The sequence below is a fragment of the Hemicordylus capensis genome, chromosome 4, assembly GCF_027244095.1.
Source record: "Hemicordylus capensis ecotype Gifberg chromosome 4, rHemCap1.1.pri, whole genome shotgun sequence".
Taxonomy (NCBI): domain Eukaryota; kingdom Metazoa; phylum Chordata; class Lepidosauria; order Squamata; family Cordylidae; genus Hemicordylus; species Hemicordylus capensis.
Window position 1 is genome coordinate 132818238 of NC_069660.1, and position 20858 is coordinate 132839095.

The following is a 20858-nucleotide window of genomic DNA, read 5'->3' on the forward strand; positions in this document are numbered from 1 at the left end:
AGTGGCATTGTTGGGAGGGGCCAACATGGCCACTCCCAGTTATTGGGTTGTCATGTTGGATCAGGTCATGTTAGAACTCCAACATTCAGTCAGAGCCCCCCAACTTCTTCTATGCTCCCTCCTTTACCTGAAGCTAGGTGGGCACAGGAGGCAGGCCACCTTGCTTCTTCTTCATTCCAGAAGCAGCACACAACTAGAGGCTTGATTTTTAAAATGCTATTTTTTTCTTTAGCTGTCCATCTAGATGCCTGAGAGGCCCAGATAATCCCTGAAGCAGCTGAGACATTCAGTAGGACAGTTTATCTTCTAGGACCCTGAGTGTCCCTGAGTAGGTCTGAGGTGAAATCCAAGCTAATACATAAAAATTTAAATACTTTTGCAGTGGCTTTTCCACACCAACACCATTAGTGTGGACAATAAGTGAATAAGTATCACCAGCTGCGCCATCGCTTTGATGAGTCTTGGAACCAGCTGATCTTGACCGACATGGCTCATAAGATTCTGAAAAGGCCCTTTTGCTAAGAAAATCTTGTTGAACCTGAGAATATTTGGTCAGATTTTGCCAGCTAGGCTTTGGTTAGCTGTGAGAGCTGGTTCAGATTTAAAAATAAATCAGCAGAGGCAAAGCATATTATATTTTCAAATTCTGGTGTAACAACAGCCCAACTTACTACGTCTGCCATAAGATCTGATAATTCATGTATTTTAATTAGAAAGGGGACTGCAGGTCAGTAACCATTTCCGCCCATTCTAGGAGTAGTTGGTCCCTGTGTGATTTATTTAGACATAGCATTGGGAGGGAGTCTAAGATAATTCACACAAGACCAAGCCCTGACCAAGTTAGGCCTGTACAGAATGAAGAATAGGGCAGAAAGACAAGGATACCAACAATGCTGAAATTAATAATCTTCATTCTAAACCAATGAACATCTTTAATCTAGAAAGGGGGCTCGGTTGATGAAATAAGGAGTAATAAAGAGAGACCTCCCTATAGACTCTGTCTTTTGTTATGAGCTTCATCAGGAAAGACTCTATCTGGGTAACACACTCCCAGCCAGCTTCGGTATTATTTTATGAATCCATCATCTCTCTAATGTCTAAATTAGCTGCTTTTTCAAACTTTACTTTCTCATTGCAGACTGGAATACCAAAATTCTTCTTAAATTATTTATTCCTGTATAATGTACCATTAAGCCTGCAGAAAGTGCCCTTTGCCACTATGAAATAGGTTTAAAGAAATGATCTGACAAGAGACGGCTTGATTCCAGTCTACGCCTCCAGTAATGATCTCTCACCCTTTTTTCCCCTCCCATGCCACAGAACAGGTTCCTTTTGTACCGTCAGTGACAGACTTGTAATCATTTTTTTGTTTTACACAAAAGACAGGGGAGATGTTAAGCTGCTCAAATTTTAAAAAAAATTGATTGCATTGGAAAAAGCAAGTTACTAGACTAAAAACAAAATGGGAAATGTAAAACTTAGTGTAGCTATAATGCATGCATTTTCACTTTCTGTTTTCCATTTTGCAAAACACTATAGAAAATTAGTAAAATATAGTTGTCCATGTAATTATGACTTTTGCAGTTAATGTCATAACCCTATGACTATACAATATAGCCATCAAATGGAAATCTCTCGAAATGGCCTCTGTGAGGCTTCTAGTAGGCAAAATCTGTGTCCCAGAATGCTCTCACTGAAAATATTTTGTTTTTCTTCACAACAATCCTATGAAATAGCTCACTATTATTTTCACTAGGGATAAATAAGAATTTCAAAAATGGGATAGGCAGTAAGAAACAACCCCTTCCAATTGGGACCCCCGCTCCACATTACAAGCTGAACCCAATCTCACACCAAATTTGCCTCAGTTCATAATACTCAGCACCAGCTTTTCATCTGTCAGTTATGCTACACACATTCAAAAACTTCCCAAGGTGTGAGAAGGAAAAACAGGTGGGGTAGCACTGGATGTTGCTGTAATTTTTCCCTGCATACTAAGTTCTTCCTACAGAAATTAGCTCAATTTCAACATTATGCTGTACAAGTGTACAGATATCTGTACACTTGTACACATGTTTGTGTGAATGACTGTACCTTTGTTCATTTTAAAAGTGAACCTGGATACAGGCACTTCAAATGCATGGCACAGATAGAAAGTATACTTCTGTACATGCGTTCAGCATAACATGTGAATGATTGTACGTGTATACAGATCTGTAACTGTGAATACTTAACATTTGTATGAGTGTTGAACACAACATATGAATGGGCCTATAAACTGATAAATTCAATTATTTATTCCTCCTGACTCATTAAACAAAATGATTTTTTTAAAAAAACCTACTAATCCCAGAGTTCCCATAGATACTGGAGAGTTTGGGTATGTCTAGAAATTTTCACTGCAGATTGCTAAAAAGGTAGGGAGAGCATTTGGCTTCTAAAAGCCTTATTCGCTGCAACTTGTAAGTTTGGGAAAGGGTGCAAAAAGGGAGAAGAGGGAAACTGTGGCAGAAAAGAGAGCTGATGACGGTTGAGGAATTCCCTCGGACTAGGTTTTTATGAACCCTGGAGAATATCGGAATGAGTATCATTTTATTCCCTGAGAAGTCTTCAAAAAGGCTCACAAAGTGGGCCCATTCTTAGTCAAGATGGGTAGGTTTCACCCATCTCTAACTGCCATCCTATATATGATAGAACTTAAAATATCTTGTGCTCTGGTTAAGCAGAAGTAATGAAATGCCCTATGCTGCCTATGTCAAAACATCCTATTCCGCAGCCTAAGAATGTGAATACATGGAGTGGAAGAATTGAGTTGTTTCCCAGTGGTTCTTATTGGCAGCAGCTAACCAATATAATTATCAGGACTACCTGAAGACTCCCAGCATGCCTGGGAATCCAAGAATTTCTGAGCTAGACTTGGGACAAATATGCCACAAAGTATTCTTGAAATATACTCATGGCAAATATATGAGGTGGGAAATCCCAATAATATCCTGCTCGAATTCCAATTATTCTAAGAAAGTTATCTGAATAATTATCATGCTGTGACTTACTTCACAAATGAAAAATTAAACTGCAGCTTTTTGCAAATCAATGACTGGCAATTACCAATTTAGCACCAGGAATTAGGGTCCCTCAGCAGGGGAGGCAGAGTCATGCCTTATCTGAAAAAGGCAGGTTGTTTTAAGGTATGGAAGTGAGAATATTTTTCAATTAATCAATTTGATTTTTTATTAATCTGGGAATGGGATTGGCACAAGGTTGCCTGGTTAGCTTAGTGGTTGAGAAGGAGAATTGGGCATGGGTTCTTTTCTCACTGCTCTGAAGACCATGGTGTGGCCATGCTCAGATATATACAAAGATATCAGTACCTGTTCTACTGTTCCCCAATGGATCCCAAGCTGCAGCTGGACTCCAATGTCCATCACCCTATTGTCAATCATAGCAGGGCATGATGGTACAACACCTGAAAGTGGACCAAAGTTGAACAGCCCTGCTCCAGGTCAGGGGTGGATCCTGAGGCTCACTGGCTGTGGCTGGACTCTGACACCCATCGCCCTATCATCCACTGCAGCAGGGTATGATGGGAGACAAAGTCCAAAACTAGCAGGTGTGCCAAAGCTGGGTAGCCATGCTTCAGGTAAGGGGTGGCATGGCCATCCTGAGGCTTGCCTGCTGTGGCTGGACTCCAATGCCCTTTGCAGCAGGGCAAGATGAGAGCCATAGTCCAACACATGCAGGCGAGTCAAATTTTGGCAGCCTATCTCACAGGAATGTTGGGTATGTAGTATTCTCCTTCTTCAGTGTGACAGCACCTCCAATGTATGTGGACTGCTGTCTTCCTGCCTCCTGATATGGAAGTTATGTCTCCAGTTTTTTTGAGGTAAAATTAAAAAGGTCTTTTGATACTGTGAAATTGTAATTTCTATGTGTGCTTTGCTTTGCACCATATGGATTGGATAGGTGAAAGAACTTGACACCCACTAAAAAAGAGCCCCCTCCTTTTGCTTGCAAATGTGTGCCATTAAGGCACATTGAGAGAACGATACATTTCAAGAGCTCTGCCTTTTCTGCCCTGTGGAAGCTGCCACACATTTCCATTTTCCAGAAGTAACTTGCTTTAAGAAAATAAAATTATTTCAATTTTACTTGTGCAGAGGGTGTGCAGTGGGGAGAATTCATGGTGGCTTACACCACAATAATGATAATAAAAGAAAGACACAAAACGCAGCATACATTGTACCTGATGTGTGGATTGACTTTGTGGAATTCTTATTTCTTCTCTTCCCCCACCACTAAGAAAACACCACCTATTTTCTGCCATTGACTTGGTAATGTTTACCTTTTCCAAGAGCGATTAAGGTGAATTCTGCATGCCAAAGGTTTTTTAGTCTGCAATGCATCAATTCTGTGACTGCTTCCACAAAAACACAAACTGTTATATCTTATTTAATACATTGTTTGAAAATGATGACTTTTTCTTGTAATGACTTTACCTTTACCTTCCCCAGATATTTCAGGTGTTATTCATCACAAAGTTATAGAATTCCCTTTGCAACTCCTTTTACTTCTCTCACCACTCCAATTCCTTTCAGCTGATACTGTATCTTACAATATTATTTTATTTATTTATGTATTCATTCATTCATACATTCATTCATTCATTCAGTTTCTATACCGCCCTTCCAAAATGCCTCAGGGTGGTTTACAATTAAAACAAAACCATTAAAATCAATTAACAAAACAGATATTATAAAAACACCACAAAATAACAATTAAACAATGAAAACAATTTTAAAACCCTGAAAAACCAGGTTACAACATTAAAAACCCTTTACAACAGTTTAAAAACTCTGGAAGGCCAGGCCAAACACATAGGTTTCAAGGGCTCTCCTAAAAGCCGATAAAGAGTTCAAATTACGGATTTCTGCATGGAGTGCATTCCACAGTCCAGGAGCGGCAACAGAGAAGGCCCGCCTCTGAGTCACCCCCAGACGTACCAGTGGTAACTGGAGATGGACCTCCTCTGATGACCTTAACGTGCAGTGGGGATCATGCAGAAGAGGGTGCTTTCTATGTGGGACATGTTCCCCCCTCCTCCCCCATACCCCTCCACAGGGTATTCTCAATTTTCTGGACTCTGGCTCCCATCATGTCCTGCTGTGATGAATAATAAGATGATGGGTGTTGGAGTACAGCCACAGCCAGCAAGCCTCAGGATGGCCACCCTACGCTTGTCCTGGATCATGGAAGGCCAATGTTGGGCTGTTAGTGTTGGACTCCAAATCCCATAATGCCATACTGTGATGGATGATAGGATAATGGGCATCAGAGTCCAGCCACAATTGGTTATCCTCAGGATCCACCCCTGACCTGGAGCATGGCTGCCCAACTTTGGCCTGCCTACAAGTGTTGTATCCAATCTCTCATTATGCCCTGCAGCAATGGATATGGGTGTGGAGACCAGCCACAGCCAGAGAGCCTCAGGATGGTGACCTCATGCCTGACCTGGAGCATGGCAGCCCAACTTTGGCCTACCTGCTGGTGAAGGACTCCAAATCAAATAATGCCCTACTGTGATGGATGACAGAGAGATGGGCTTCAGAGTCCAACCACAGCCAGTGAGCCTCAGGATCCACGCATGACCTGCAGCATGGCTGTCCTACTTTGGTCTGCCTGCAGATCTCCCATTATGCCCTGCCCAACTTGAGCATGGCTCAAGTCAGGTCGAGCATGGCTGCCCAACCTTGGCCCTCCTGCAGGTCCCATCATGCCCTGCTGCAATTGACAAAAGGGTGATAGGCATTAGAGTCCAGCCACAGCTGGGGACCCACAGGGGAACAATAGAATTTTAGAGTCATAAGGTACCAAACTCTTTGTATACATCTGAGCATGACTACACCATGATCTTCAGAGCAGTGGGGAAAGAATCAATGTCCAATTCTCCTTCTCAGCCACTAAGCTAATCAGGCGACCTTGTGACAATCCCATGTTCAGATTAATCAAAAACCAAATTGAGTAATTTTTTTAAAATAAAAAAAAAACCTCACTGCCATACCTTAAAACAAATTGAGAGTTTTCTCATGTGCAGCTTAACCAAGGCTAGGGAAGCCCAAGCTGAGTTGGGCTATGTGTGAGAACTGCAGGAATTGGGCCTGATCCTGGTGGTGCAATGCCTCCTAGCGTGGCTTTTTAGCCTAGCTTTTAGCCTGGGTTAATGGTACCAGCATGCTGTTTACCCAGGCTTCAGTGTCATGTGTCTCCTCAGGCTACATTTAGCCCAAGGAGACACAGAGATGAGCACCTAGGGCACTCATCTCCTGTGGGAATCCCCCAGTGCTCAATGCATGGTGCATTATGGGACACTCGGAGGCTGAGATGCATCAACCCAGCCTCTGATGCTCCATGCTACAACAGTGCAGCATGGATCATCAGGGCACATGCTGGCATGCTGATGACTCCTAAAATAATTGTCTAAGGGGAAGGTACGTGGAGTGCAGCCTTCCTCCCTCCCGCCCTGCTACCTGCCTGGTCATGTGAAGGCATGAAGCAATGGGAAAAGAACCCATGTACAATTCTCTTTCTCAACCACTAAGCTAACCCGGTGACCTTGTGACAATCTCATGCTTAGATTAAATTTTTTAAAAACAAAATTATTAATTAAAAATATTCTTACTTCCATACCTTTAAACAAAATGTCTTTTTCAGAGAAGGCATGACTCTATCTCCCCTGCTGAGAGACACTAATTCCTGGTACTAAGCTGGCAATTGCTGGACGGAGCGCCAAATGGATGGAGCGCCAAACGGTTCCGTGCACATCCCTAAATAAGATTTTACAAATTTGTATGTTGCCTGTCTGAGAGTATCAGTGGGTGAGAATTTACTGAAGCAGTTTAATTCTTTTAGCAGTTCTTTCCTGCTAAAGGTGCAGAATATATAGATATTTTAAACCGAATTGTAGAATATTATTTTCCAAGAATAATCTGTGCCCACTTGAGGTTCCATTCTCTTATTGGTTCCAGTCTCTCAGCAGTCTTTGTTAAAGCAAACACGAAAAGACTATTGGTTAGCCGGTCAACAGCAACTCTTTGGAATTCATTGGCTGTGTTTCATTAAGGGTTTACTTTGACCTGCTTCTTTGGCCTTCTGTTTTCTTTACCTTGCTCTTCTTTCCTTGAATACGACTATTTCCCTGCATCTCAGTTGGCAACTGCCTGCCTCCTTGCCCTCAGTTTTATTTCATTGTGTCTGAGCCTACCTCTGCAGCTCCTTAAGTCTGCGATGGTAGCCATGCTCCTGCATGCCCTCGCCCCAATACCTGAGCCCTTTTGCTGTTATTGATCAAAGCTCAAGTTAGTATTCTAAACAAATGGTTCAATAAATAAGTGTTGGCTGTATTGATATTATCAGCACAATCTACATATTCCTTTGCTGACTCTTAACATTATTAACATCATCTATGAAACATTAATGTAGTTTTTAGTGCTTAATGGTCCTCTTTGATTTTAAAGGGAGGGGGATCAAATTGCCTGTGCTGAATAATGTCAACACTGCAGTGGTTCCAATTACTTTCTGAAGCCGACACTTAGTTGTGTTGATTTGAGAGCAGCAGTCCTCTAATTAGGCACCCCAGCCTAGGTTCGCACTATTCTGTTATCTCATTCCCAGTGGAATCAGCCAGGATTTGTTGCATTAGTAATACAAAAATTCAATATCTTTACTGGTGCAATTGAAGTAAATTGTATGGCAGCAGCAAATCGGGTTGGTAGGTAAGACAAATGCTAGAATCTGACTTAGCAACACTATTCAGGCCTTCAGCATTCACCATTACTACTAGAAATTAAAAGCTATGTTCTTTCCCCCCACACTGTTGCTTTGATTTTAGAGCTGGAAAACCCCCAGGACATTTCAGTTTGCAAAAAATTCATGTACAGATACTCGGTTGACCCATATGTGGCCCTTATCTATTTGCCATCGATGGAAACAGAATACTGAGCCAGACTGTCTGGATATAAATTAGTGGCTGTCCCAGACAATTAGGCTTGTCTTGGATTATGATGTATTCTTTGTTTGCTTGGTTAAAAAAACCAAAAACCTTTGCTATGTGTTCTTTTCTTTTAAATTGAATTATTTAAAGTTTGGCCCTGACGACATAATAGGCAATGAAGCAAAATCTTCTTTTCCCCACCCCACAAATAAAAATTGTGAATGGAGCTAAGGCATTTAAATTGTGAACAGAGCTAAGGAAGTGTTGAGAAAGGACACAGATGTGACCCTCAAAAGAAAAATTATATTGAATGCAACATGACAGTTTCCAACACCCAGATGCTAAGACCTGATTCACACATTACCACAGCATTTAAGTGGAAGAGGAATCATGTGAGTGGGGCCAATGACATATAAGCTGCACCCTCCCAGAGAATATAAGAACATTTGCATAGAAAGGAACTATGCCATTTGATCCACCCACATACTTCCTCACTATAGAGATTGCCAGTACAGCATGGGACCAGATCCCAGAGAAATAGCTTCGATGCCGCTGAAGTAATAATGGAAGAATCTGGACTAAAGGTGGAACTACAAATGATAGCTGCAAATCTATACTATAAAATGTAGGTTGTGTCCAAACACATGTAAAGTGGAAAGAGTAAAGTGGAAACACAACAAGGAAGGAGGGCGTGTGGCTGAACTCTTCCCTTTACCTCACATTACCCATCCCTGGATTTCCCACCTGAGCCAGACTCATTTCTGGTGGTTAGGGGAGTGATGAGTGTAGAATCCAAGGGAAAGAGTAATAGTATTCAAGGACAAGGCAATGGAGTGGAATCAGTAATATTAATGGTTTAATGAAATAGATATTGGGGCAATCATGATTGCCCTGGGCGGGTGGGGAGGGCATAGGGAGAGGCTGCTTTCAACTTACTTTTCCCCCAGAAGACCAAGCAGGTTGTCTTCAGCACGCCTCCTGCGCGCCCACACGAGCAGCCTTGCTCAGAGCCACATAGAGCAGGGCAGTGGGATCCGGGTCCGAAACTTGTTGTTCCAGTCTCCGGGCATCCCACAATGTAACATGTGGTACACGCATTGCATTGGGGATTTCCCCATCAGACAGGCGCTCTATTCAGCTGTTTCTGTGTCTCCTCAGGCTGAATTCAGCCCGGGGAGACACATGATACCCGGTAGCTGGGTTAAGGGTGTGAGTGCACCGTTAACATTGGCTAACAGCCTGGTTAGTTATGAGGGTTAGGTGGGTGGGGAGTGGAGGGATTCATGAGCATCCCACTGCTTCTCATGACCAGCCTAGCCCTGCTTGGGCTGTCCCAGGCTGGGTTAGGCTGGTCGTGAGAACAGCCTCATTATATACAGAGAGAAAAGTGCAGGCCGCTTTTTTAGTGCTCTTGCTGCTGTTTGTTTGTTTGCCCCACCTCTACACCAGGGCTGGAAGATTAGTAACTAAAGCCCCATTCAAAAGCTGTCCTGGATCAAGGAATATATTAACCAAAAACACCACATCCCCCATTTCCCCCCAAGATACAAACAAAATTTGGAACACAAAACTATACACATAGAACAAGAACACCACAGTGAGTGGCGAATGGTAGAAGGATTCTGCACTCCCCTCCTGCTGCTTCTCCAATAGAAATCTCCTGTCCATGTTTCTGACAATATCATGTATAGATCAGCCCTAATAATGATGATCATTGTGGCAGTGCTTAGTGCCTCAAATGACACAGGGACTGTTGGGAACACCCCCCCTGACCCCAACATGAAATCTAGAGCCACCAGCCCAGAATTATATGGAACCCAGGCCTGTGTCTGATTCCATTTTATAAGAGTTCAATTAAATGCCTGAACTCAAGGTGAACAGACACCCAGATCTCAGGACTGCCTCATGTACTGCTCTGTGAAAGAGGAAGCAATCCAGCAATGTATTGTGAAATGGGCACTCACAGAAACACAAGGGCTAGGCCTGAGCTAATCAATATGCTAAAATGTAACTCACTATCAGATAACGTCTGTGGAAGAGGCCAGAGGCTGATCTCCCCTTTCCTGTTGCAAGAATCTTCTGCGTGATCCCCACCGCACATAAAGGTCATCTGAGGAGGTTCATCTCCAGTTACCACCAGCACGTCTGGTGGCGACTCAGAGGCGGGCCTTCTCTATAGCTGCTCCGGGGCTGTGGAATGCGCTCCCTGTGGAAATCTGTAATTTGAATTCTCTATTAGCCTTCAGGAGAGCCCTTAAAACGTATTTGTTTGGCCTGGCTTTCCAAGGTTTTTAAATTTTAACCCGATTTTGGGGCTTTTAATTGCTGTAAATTGTTTAATTGCTGTTTTTAAATGTTTTTAAATTGTTAATTGTTGTTATATATTTTTTAATTTGTTTTAGCTTTTTATTGTTTTAGTGGCTTGTTTTAATTGTAAACCACCCTGAGCCATTTTGGAAGGGCGGTATATAAATCAAATAAATAAATAAATAAATAAAAATAACAAGTCTATGTTAATCTTTGTCAATGATTGCTCTGCTATGCCCAAAAGGGATTACTCAGTTGCTGTCTATAGAAATTCCACCCTAGGAGAAGACCTGTAGATTTAGTCCTTTTACTAACACATTCTGGGACAAGGCCCAAGTCTGGGGACAAGAGAAGAGGCGCAGCTCGGAGATGCAGATTTGCTTTGGGCAATGTCCCCTCCTCAAGATAGCAGCTAACAGAAGATGAGATTAAGATCTCCCTGGACTGGGCTAATATCCTGAGCTAATTTTGATAATTAAAAGACAATATTCAGAGGATAGCAGGAATAGACGCCTTTTGTGATCCAGAAGACTCAAATGAACATCAAAGGATGGAACCACTATAAGAAGGAGTCTCTGGACATCATCATCATCATCATCATTATTATTATTATTATCTATACCGCCCTTCCAAAAATGGCTCAGGGCGGTTTACAAAGAGAGATAACAAACAAATAAGATGGCTCCCTGTCCCCAAAGGGCTCACATTCTAAAAAGAAACATAAGACACACACCAGCAACAGTCACTGGAAGTACTGTGCTGGGGGTGGATAGGGCCAGTTACTCTCCCCCTGCTAAATAAAGAGAATCACCACGGTAAAAGGTGCCTCTTTGCCCAGTTAGCAGGGGTCATGGCAGGGAACATGGCAGATTAGCAGTTTTTTTGCCGACAAGCAAGATCTGCTCATGAGCAATCCCAGAGTTTGCTGCTAAGCCGCGGGGCAACAAGCAGGAACTCTGTCCATGGACAGGAACTGTCTGTGACTTCCACTGCGCAGTGAGAAGTCAAGACTTCCCCAGCCATGGTACCTTCACTCTCTGCCTCGCTAATAGCAAACTGTCTGCTTGACCACCAGAAGCCAGACCACTGCTCTCAAGTTGCTGTTCCCAGCTACAGCCTCTCTCCTTCAGCTGAAAGCCCCACTGCTCTCAAGCCTCTGATCCTGGTAATATGCTGCCTTCACAAGCCTTGGATCCCTCTTCCCTCCTTCCTACTAATCACTGCTACCCCCTTCCTAAGCCCTCCCTCCTTCCTTCTTCTCTCTAAATGTTTTATTAGGATTTGTTAGATTATTAGATAGCTGTAATTACTGATTGCACACACATATGTTAGTTAGGCACATTACACTATACTTTGAATCGGAAACATGTTTTTAATGGGGATTATTTTATCCTGATAAGCAACTTTTTATAATAAAGCCCATTGAACTTTCTGAGTGTGCCTCGCTCTATCTCTGTTTGCGCGCCAAGATCCTACATGGTCACCATCTCCAAGAACCAATTCATTCTGTATGATGTGACTTTGCCTCTTTCCCTCTGAGCATGTACAGAGTGCGAAACCAGGTGTAGTTCACAACAGGACCAACTCAAATTATGTATGAAAAAGACCTTCCTGAATTCACATATTATTCAGATACAAATAAGATTTGTACAGGTAACAGTGCCTCTGTTCCTAGCAACATTTTTTGCGGGGGAAACCCTTGTGATTGTGCACTGTATTTGGAAAAGGTTCATCCAACTGACTGTTTAATATGCATAGCTGTTTGGAAAAAGAAATGGGAAAAAATATTTGAGTTGAAATTGGTCCAAATGAGTGAGCACTTTAATATTCAGAGTAAGCAAACAATTGAGATTATCCTAGTATTCAATAGACTATTTACTCACACATTCCAAAACACAATACTAACATTTACTTAGTTTTCCCAAGCTATTTCCAGAATTTGAGTAGGCTAAATTCCTAATGAATTTGTTAAAAGAAATTTGTCAACATACTGGAAAAATAAACTAAAATAAATGAGAAAAAAATAAAACACAAACTTGGGCTGTATTCACAAAATCATGGCAATCCTGGTTGAAGATAACCTGAATCGCTGAGCCCTGCAGTGCTGATTGTAAGAACCCAGAATTTCCAGGCAATCCTGATCAAACCACCATGTTTAACCTGCATTTAATTAGGATAGATAACTAGGATCTGATCTTGGTTATCTATCTTGGTTAAATGAAGATTGACCACAACAGTTTGACCAGGATTGCTCAGAAAATCTGAGTGAACACAGAATTGTGTGAATGCAGCCTGAAGAATTTTTTAGAGCAGCTGCTTTTCCATATTTTTGGCTTTTTGCTGTGATTTATGAGGGATTTGTAAGGAAAAGAGCTGTCAAACTGAACAGTAGGGATCCGCAGAAGCCTGATGTGGTCTAGCTACATAGGCACTGAAAGGGATGGAAAGATGCCATTCATATTACAGCACAGCCCCGCTTTTGTAAATCATATAGTTGCCTGGCCAGCTATACACTGAGATTTGTAATGCCGGCAAAGTATGTGAAATAATAAAGTCAGAGTTGCCATCAATTTTTGAGGCAAATGTGGAGATTTCTCCTCGGGGAAACCATCTGAGAAATGTGGAGGAATGCAAAAGAGTTTCAACAAAGCCTTTTTCAGAAAACAAACTTTTCATACATTCACTGAAAAGTCAGGGGAAGCTGGAGGTTCCAGCTACCCCACACCCTATGCTGATTCACTTGCTGGACATGGCCCACCCCAGATGTCTGCCATTTAGCATTTGCCTGCAGAGAGCAGCTCAAAACAGGGTGGGTTCCAAATCACATGGAGGAACGTTCCTTGCATTCAGTGCTGAAACAGCTGCATATGCTTCACTTTGCCTCCACTCTCTTTCATTTCTTCTGTTGCTTTCTCATTCAAAAATTAGATGTACATTCTTGAGGACAGGGATATGTGTTCTTATGTACTCTAAAGTCCCATGCTTTGCTATTCCTGCTAGATAAAACATCCAAACAATTAATGGAATCAGAAAGAGATTCAATGACTGACATCCTGCCCAAGGCCGCACATGCATTAGGTGAGATGTTCATGTGCACTTCAAGGCTTCTACTACCAACTCAGTTCTGGCGATTGCCGGGAGGGTAGGTGATTTTTGCCAATCATCCCTTCCCCAGAAGTGCCTTGCACCACTTGAAAATATGCTCCTGGGGGTTGTTCAGCCCTTAGGGACATATTTCCTGGTGGCATAAGGCACTTCCAGGGTAAGGGGAAACCAGCAAGAATTGCTGTCCCCATGTGAGCTCCAGTGCCTTAGACAGCATGGGCGCTTCTTCCCACAGTGCACATGCAACCTTAATCAGGACGTCAGCCAAATGCTAGGAAAATTTTCTCAAAGGAGTTTCTACATTCCTAAATACAACTGTGACATTTCAACATTCCACAGGTGTTTCCTATGGTTGCAAATATACTATTTGTTTAAAAAGATCATTTCTTCCATCTGACGATGTTACAGCATCTGCTCAAGATAATATGCCTTTACAGATTCTTCTCTTGAGCTGCAACAGCTTAAAAAAACAACAACTCCAAAAAACAGTGTCAGGCTTCTGTGGAAATTCAAGGGGGATTTTTGTTCTAGCTCAGTCAGGCAATGAGAGGTAACTCATAGAGTTGTGCTAATTAAGTCTTCTGTCGCTGTTTTAGACTTATCCCTGGGAAAGGCTCCCACTGAAGAGACCAAAAATAAATCTTGAAGCATTGCTGAAATCACTGTGATCAAGTTAGCCAGATGCAAGACAGAGTATGTAGAATAGATGCTTAAAATAGCAAATAAGCATACTGAAGACGCTGGATGATATATTTGTAGAATAGCATTGAAAGAACAACCAATACATTTTTCAATCAGAGGAGAAAACATTAGACCGAACAATTAATCTTTTTTAAAATCTTGGATACATAATGAGCTTTTAGGACAAAGATGTTATGGTTAGACAGTAGAAGTGTTGCATCTAGAAGAATAAAAATGTTTTGCAAGAGAATTAGTTATTATCTTTTAAGCCAAATGAAGTATAACTTCACATTAACATGTTTCTCTGCAGTAGAAGAGAAATGAGTTTGCATGTATTAATAACTTATCATTGCAAAAAACTGAAGTTAAAAAATGAACTTGTGTTAAGGCAATATAAATGAGCATGGTGAAGACTTGGGTTTTTTTTTAAAGTGAGTAAATTCTATATTCTACTGCAGCAAATGAGCACAATGCCATTGTTAAACAGCAATATTTCAATGCAAATCACTGAAGAAAGAAAAGAAATACTTGAATATAAATTGAGTCCTAAATGCTCCAAACACTGTATTGACATTCTGAAGATGCATTCAACCCTGCTTGAGGCAGTTAAAACAACAGCCAAGAATATTATGGCGAGGTGTCAGAAGACTGACTTGGGCAAGAAATCAAAGGGTACTTCAGAATTAGGAAAAGAAGAAGCAAAGATTATTATTGGTGTAAAATTGACTAAAACTAAATTCTGAATAAAGGTAAAGTGTGCCGTCCAGTCGGTGTTGACTCCTGGTGACCACAGAGCCCTGTGGTTGTCTTTGGTAGAATACAGGAGGGGTTTACCATTGCCTCCTCCTGTGCACTATGAGATGATGCCTTTCAGCATCTTCCTATATCGCTGCTGCCCGATATAGGTGCTTCCCATAGTCTGGGAAACATACCAATGGGGATTCGAACTGGCAACCTCTGGCTGCTAGTCAGGTCATTTCCCCACTGTGCCATTAGGTGGTGAAGTTCTGAATAGCCCCGTCCAAATTTGAAAAACACACCTGTAGCATGTGCATGTCTCTGGAGACCACCAGCAAGCGTGACCTGATCTGAAGTTGCACCCATCAAGCAGTGAATACGCATACATGAAATTAATGTTACCTTTCCAGTTTGTGCATTACAGGCCACACACATTTAGACTGGGCCATGTGGCAAGCATTTATTTATTCATATATTCATTTATTTTAAATGTGCTGCCATTCTTCACGTGAGAACTCAGGTGAAGTTCTCATGTGAAGAATGGCAACACCTTTAAAATGTGACTTACAATAAAAAAAATTGTGACTTACAATAAAAAAATTTAATACACAGTAAAAACAGCAACCGCTAGAAACATAAACATGCTAGAACAAAAGGCAATCATTAAAGCAGGGCAATCTTTGAAAGATACCATGGTCATTCTCATGACCAGCCTAACCCAGGTAGGCAAGCTGTAGCCCCAGTAGGCCCGGTCATGAGAACTGCCAGGTTTAGCCTGGGTTTTGTTCCTGGGCTAAAAATGTCCTCATTGCCTAGTCATGTGGGGAATCCACATAGAGCCAGATGGAAGGAGCAGCCCAGCAGTGGGAGATCCCCCAATGCACTGTGCTTCTTTCCACTCTAGGATCCACCCTCTCACCACTCCAGGATCACTCACACACTAGTCATGTGGGCCTGTGCCATGGCAGAGTCCAGGAGCAGCGAGGATCTTGTGAGGGAAGGTAGGTTCCCCCCAGCCCCGGCTAAAATGGTTGTGTGAATGACCTTATAGTTATGTCTGCTGAAATAAGGAAGAACATAAGAACAGCCCTGCTGGATCAGGCCCAAGGCCCATCTAGTCGAGCATCCTGTTTCGCACAGTGGCCCACCAGATGCCGCTGGAAGCCAAAGACAGGAGTTGAGGGCGTGCCCTCTCTCCTGCCATTACTCCCCTGCAACTGGTACTCAGAGGCATCCTGCCTTTGCTGGAGGTGACCCACAGCCTTCCGACTAGTAGCCCTTGATAGACCTCTCCTCCATGAAGTCATCCAAACCCCTCTTAAAGCCATCCAGGTTGTTGGCTGTCACCAAATCTTGTGGCAGACAACTCCACAAGTTGATTATGTGTTGTGTGAAAAAGTACCTCTGTTTGCTGGTCCTAGACCTCCTGGCAATCAATTTCATGGAGTGACCCCTGGTTCTAGTGTTGTGTGAGGGAAAAGAATTTCTCTCTCTCCACTTTCTCCACACCATGCATGATTTTATAGACCTCTATCATGTCTCCCCGCAGTCGTCTTTTTTCTAAACTAAAAAGCCCCAGGTGTTGTAGTCTTGCCTCATAAGAAAGATGCTCTAGGCCCCTGATCATCTTGGTTGCCCTCTTCTGTACCTTCTCCAGTTCAACAATGTCCTTTTTAAGATGTGGTGACCAGAATTGTACGCAGAACTCCAAGTGTGGTCGCACCATAGTTTTGTATAAGGGCATTATAATGTTAGCCGTTTTATTTTCAATCCCCTTCCTAATGATCCCTAGCATGGAATTGGCCTTTTTCACAGCTGCCGCACATTGAGTCGATACTTTCAACGAGCTGTCCACCACAACCCCAAGATCCCTCTCCTGGTCCGTCACCGACAGCTCGGATCCCATCAGCATATACTTGAAGTTGGGGTTTTTCGTCCCAATGTGCATCACTTTACACTTGCTAACATTGAACCGCATTTGCCATTTTGTTGCCCACTCCCCCAGTTTGGAGAGATCCTTTTGGAGCTGCTCACAATCCGTTTTGGATTTCACTACCCGGAAGAGTTTGGTATCATCTGCAAATTTGGCCACATCGCTGCTTACCCCTGCTTCTAGATCATTTATGAATAAATTAAAAAGCACCGGTCCCAGTACAGATCCCTGGGGGACCCCACTTCTTACTTCCCTCCATTGTGAAAACTCTCCATTTATACCTACCCTCTGTTTCCTGTCTTTCAACCAGTTAGCAATCCACACATGTACTTGTCCCTTTATCCCATGACAGCTAGGTTTCCTCAGGAGTCTTTGATGAGGAACTTTGTCAAAAGCTTTTTGGAAGTCCAGGTAGACTATGTCAACTGGATCACCTTGATCCACACACTTGTTGACACTCTCAAAGAACTCCAAAAGGTTGGTCAGGCAAGATTTACCTTTGCAGAAGCCATGCTGGCTCACTCCCAGCAAGGCCTGTTCTTCTAGGTGCTTTACAATTTTATCCTTGAGGATTCTTTCCATCAATTTGCCTGGAACGGACGTTAGGCTAACTGGCCTGTAATTTCCCGGATCGCCCCTGGATCCCTTTTTGAAAATCAGTGTTACATTTGCTACTCTCCAGTCCTCTGGTACAGAGCCCGATTTCAGGGATAAGTTAAATATTTTAGCAAGGAGGTCAGCAATTTCACATTTGAGTTCTTTGAGGACTCTTGGATGGATGCCATCCGGCCCTGGTGATTTGTTAGCTTTCAGTTTTTCCAGACAGTTTAGAACATCATCCCTTGTCACTTCTATCTGACTCAGCTCTCTAGCCTCCATCCCTAAAAAGCCTGGTTCAGGAACAGGTATATGCTCAGTATCCTCTGCCGTGAAGACAGATGCAAAGAACTCATTCAGCTTCTCTGCAACCTCCATATCCTCCTTAATAATCCCTTTCACTCCCTCATTGTCTAATGGTCCAACTGCCTCCCTGGCAGAATTCCTGCTTCTGATGTACTTAAAGAAGTTTTTGTTATTCCCCTTGATACTTTTGGCTAAATTTTCCTCAAACTCTCTTTTTGCCTCCCTTATTGTCACCTTGCATTTCTTTTGCCAGAGTTTGTGTTCCTTTCTGTTCTCTTCATTTGGACAGGCCTTCCAATTTCGGAAGGAAGACTACTTCCCTTTTATGGCTTCCTTGACGGTACCCATTAGCCATGCTGGCATCCTCCTGGACTTAGTGGTACCTTTCCTCCTTTTGGGTATACAATCTAACTGGGCTTCTAGTATTGTGCTTTTGAGTAAACTCCATGCACTCTGGAGCGAAGTGACTCTCCTGATTTCCCCCCTCAGCTTTCTTTTCACCATACTCCTCATTTTGGAGAAGTTTCCTCTTCTGAAATTCAAAATGTCTGTGTTAGACATCCTTGGTGATTCTCTCCCCGCATGTATGCTGAATTTGATGGCACTGTGGTCACTGTTCCCTAAAGGGTCAATGACACTGACATCACGGCTACAGCTTCCATTAAAAATTGAGCAGGGAGGGAGCAAACCTAAGTTCAAGGGGCAGGGCGTTCCAGAGGGCTGAGGCACCCACTAAGAAGGCTTTCCCACATGTCACCAAGAGCAGTGCTTCAGACGGTGGTGGAATGTGTAGGAGAGTGTGACGGCTGCATTTTTCTTACAACTCTTTCCATTTAATTTCCACCTTGTATTACTTTCTACCCTTGTGTTTGTTCACTGTCACCATTTTCATTAAGCTCTTCATTATCCCTTCTCACTTAGTTGTGGGAAATGGCAACTTACATTTGTTTGTTTGTTACCTATCCCTCTATTCTACGAAAGACCCTTATGGTGGCTTACAATACAAAAAGTTCAATGATGAATTTAAAAATATTAACATTATCACTTGTTGTTGCCCTAATTAATTCAGTGATGAATATTCATGTGTGAGCCCACTCTTAAACACATTAAACAACATCATAGTACATTTTGATCTGATCATTCCAAGTTACCTTCGACCAAAATTCTTAATGTTTAAAACTATACTGCAATGTATGCAAACATTCCTGAGTGAACTGATTCTTGGAACACTGGTTCAGAATACCATTTCTTGGACATGTGGTCTTAGAATGTAGTGTGTTGTCATAATTTGCCTCCAATTAGATGAAGTTTCACAACTTCAGTATTTACATTAGCCGCTAGTTATATCAGGAAACTGGAGTGTGCAAAGCTCCAAATTTAGAAAATGCAGAACTATGTGAGTTCGTCTTCACTAGAGTATTGTACTAACAATATTAAATATAAGAACTCAAGTGAAATAGTTTCTTAAAAAATAGTTTCCTTTACGCTTCTAGTGCCATATATACAGAACATAAAACATAGACAAAACATAACATTTCAAAGTGTAATTGATTACAAAGGACTTTATATGAAAGATAATTCCAAGGAGTACTTACAAACTGCAAAAGAAGAGTCAGGTGAGGTGCTAAAAGCAACCTGATTCTCCATTTGAGAGTTAAACTCTTATACAATTCCTCATGATCAAGCAAAACCATAACTTAAGAGGAATACATCAGCTCTAATCCTTCTATTAACACAAAACTGTCACATAGAATCTTTCGTTATTCTGTTGTTACTGAAACTCAGACACATAATTAACTCTTTCCTGTAGATATACATTGCCTCAGAGGCGTAACTATAGGGGGGGCATGTGCCCCGGGCGCCATCTTTTCAGGTCACATGGGGGGCGCCGCCATGACCAAAAATTTTTTTAATGGTTTTTTAAATACAAATTTCTCCTGCTCAGTGCAGCAGCGCTGCAGCAGTCAAGGGAGCACGTCGGCGCCCCCTCCCCCACGAGCGGTCCCTTCCACACCACCCGCGCCCCCCCCCCCCATTGCTTTGCTGGCAGCCAGTCAGTGGCCTGGCTTGGTGGTGGCGGGCGCCGCGGCGGGCGCCTTTCATGCTGCTCACTGCGCCTGCCCTTGGCTGAGGCTCACTCGCTCCGTCGCTCGCTTAGTCTGGAACAGCCAGAAAGAGGCCCTCTAGTGGCTTGCCAGCCAGAGGGTCTCTAGTCAGTGACGCACGCATGCGCAACTCGGCCAGCGTGCCATGTCGCGCTGCGCATGCATGCGGTGCATCCGTCCTCCTCTGTTCGCCTGCACGTGGTGGCGTGGTTGCCGTCGCGGAGGAAAGCGTGGTTGCTGGGGCTGGGGCTGCACTGCAGCAGGCACAGGCAGGACGATGAGGACACACACGGACACCCGCACGGAAGAAAGAATTCGGTGACAGGCGGGTGGAAGCAGCAGACCAAGTGTCAGGGTGAGAAATTGAATGAGTTGCAAAAACTACAGAAGCCACATGTGGGGGGAAAACATATTAAAGAATCAGGCTTTTATTTAGCTGCCCAACTATGGTTCTCAGATGCCTAACAGGTGTTAATGTTTGCATTATACACTCCTCTCTCCGCCCCAAAAGAAAGAAAAACAATCATAGATTCTTTGGCACTCAATCTTAAATGCATGCATGTATATGGAACTGAGAGTCAATTCCCACAGCCTGGGTAGTACAGCAGTGTGAGTTGACTCAAGCAGTGTAACATAGCTGCCTGTGCATTGTTACAAGGTGTTTCAAGAGAGTTTTACCATGAGTTCTGCTTGCTGGCATGCTCGTTTTTGCACTGTGAAAGCTTGCCTTGTGATCTCAGTTTACGCTGAAGTGCTCCTATAACAGCTCCATCTCAGAAAAACCTGCAGTGTTAGCTTTAACAAGTGCCTGTGGTATCCTGCTAAGGACACAAAGTTTGGCAAGAAAAATGGGGGAGGGGGTTATATGCCAGGACCTTTGGAGATTGTCTCTTGCTTGTGAGGAAAAACCTAAGTATAATGTGGTGTGTATCATCAATCATTGCATCATAATTCTGTTGTTTGAGATACAAGCCAACTCCACAGGGTTGTTGCTTGTGAGGAAAAACCTAAGTATAATGTAGTGTGTATCATCATTGCATCATAATTCTGTTGTTTGAGATTCAAGCCAACTTCACAGGGTTGTTGTGAGGAAAAAACA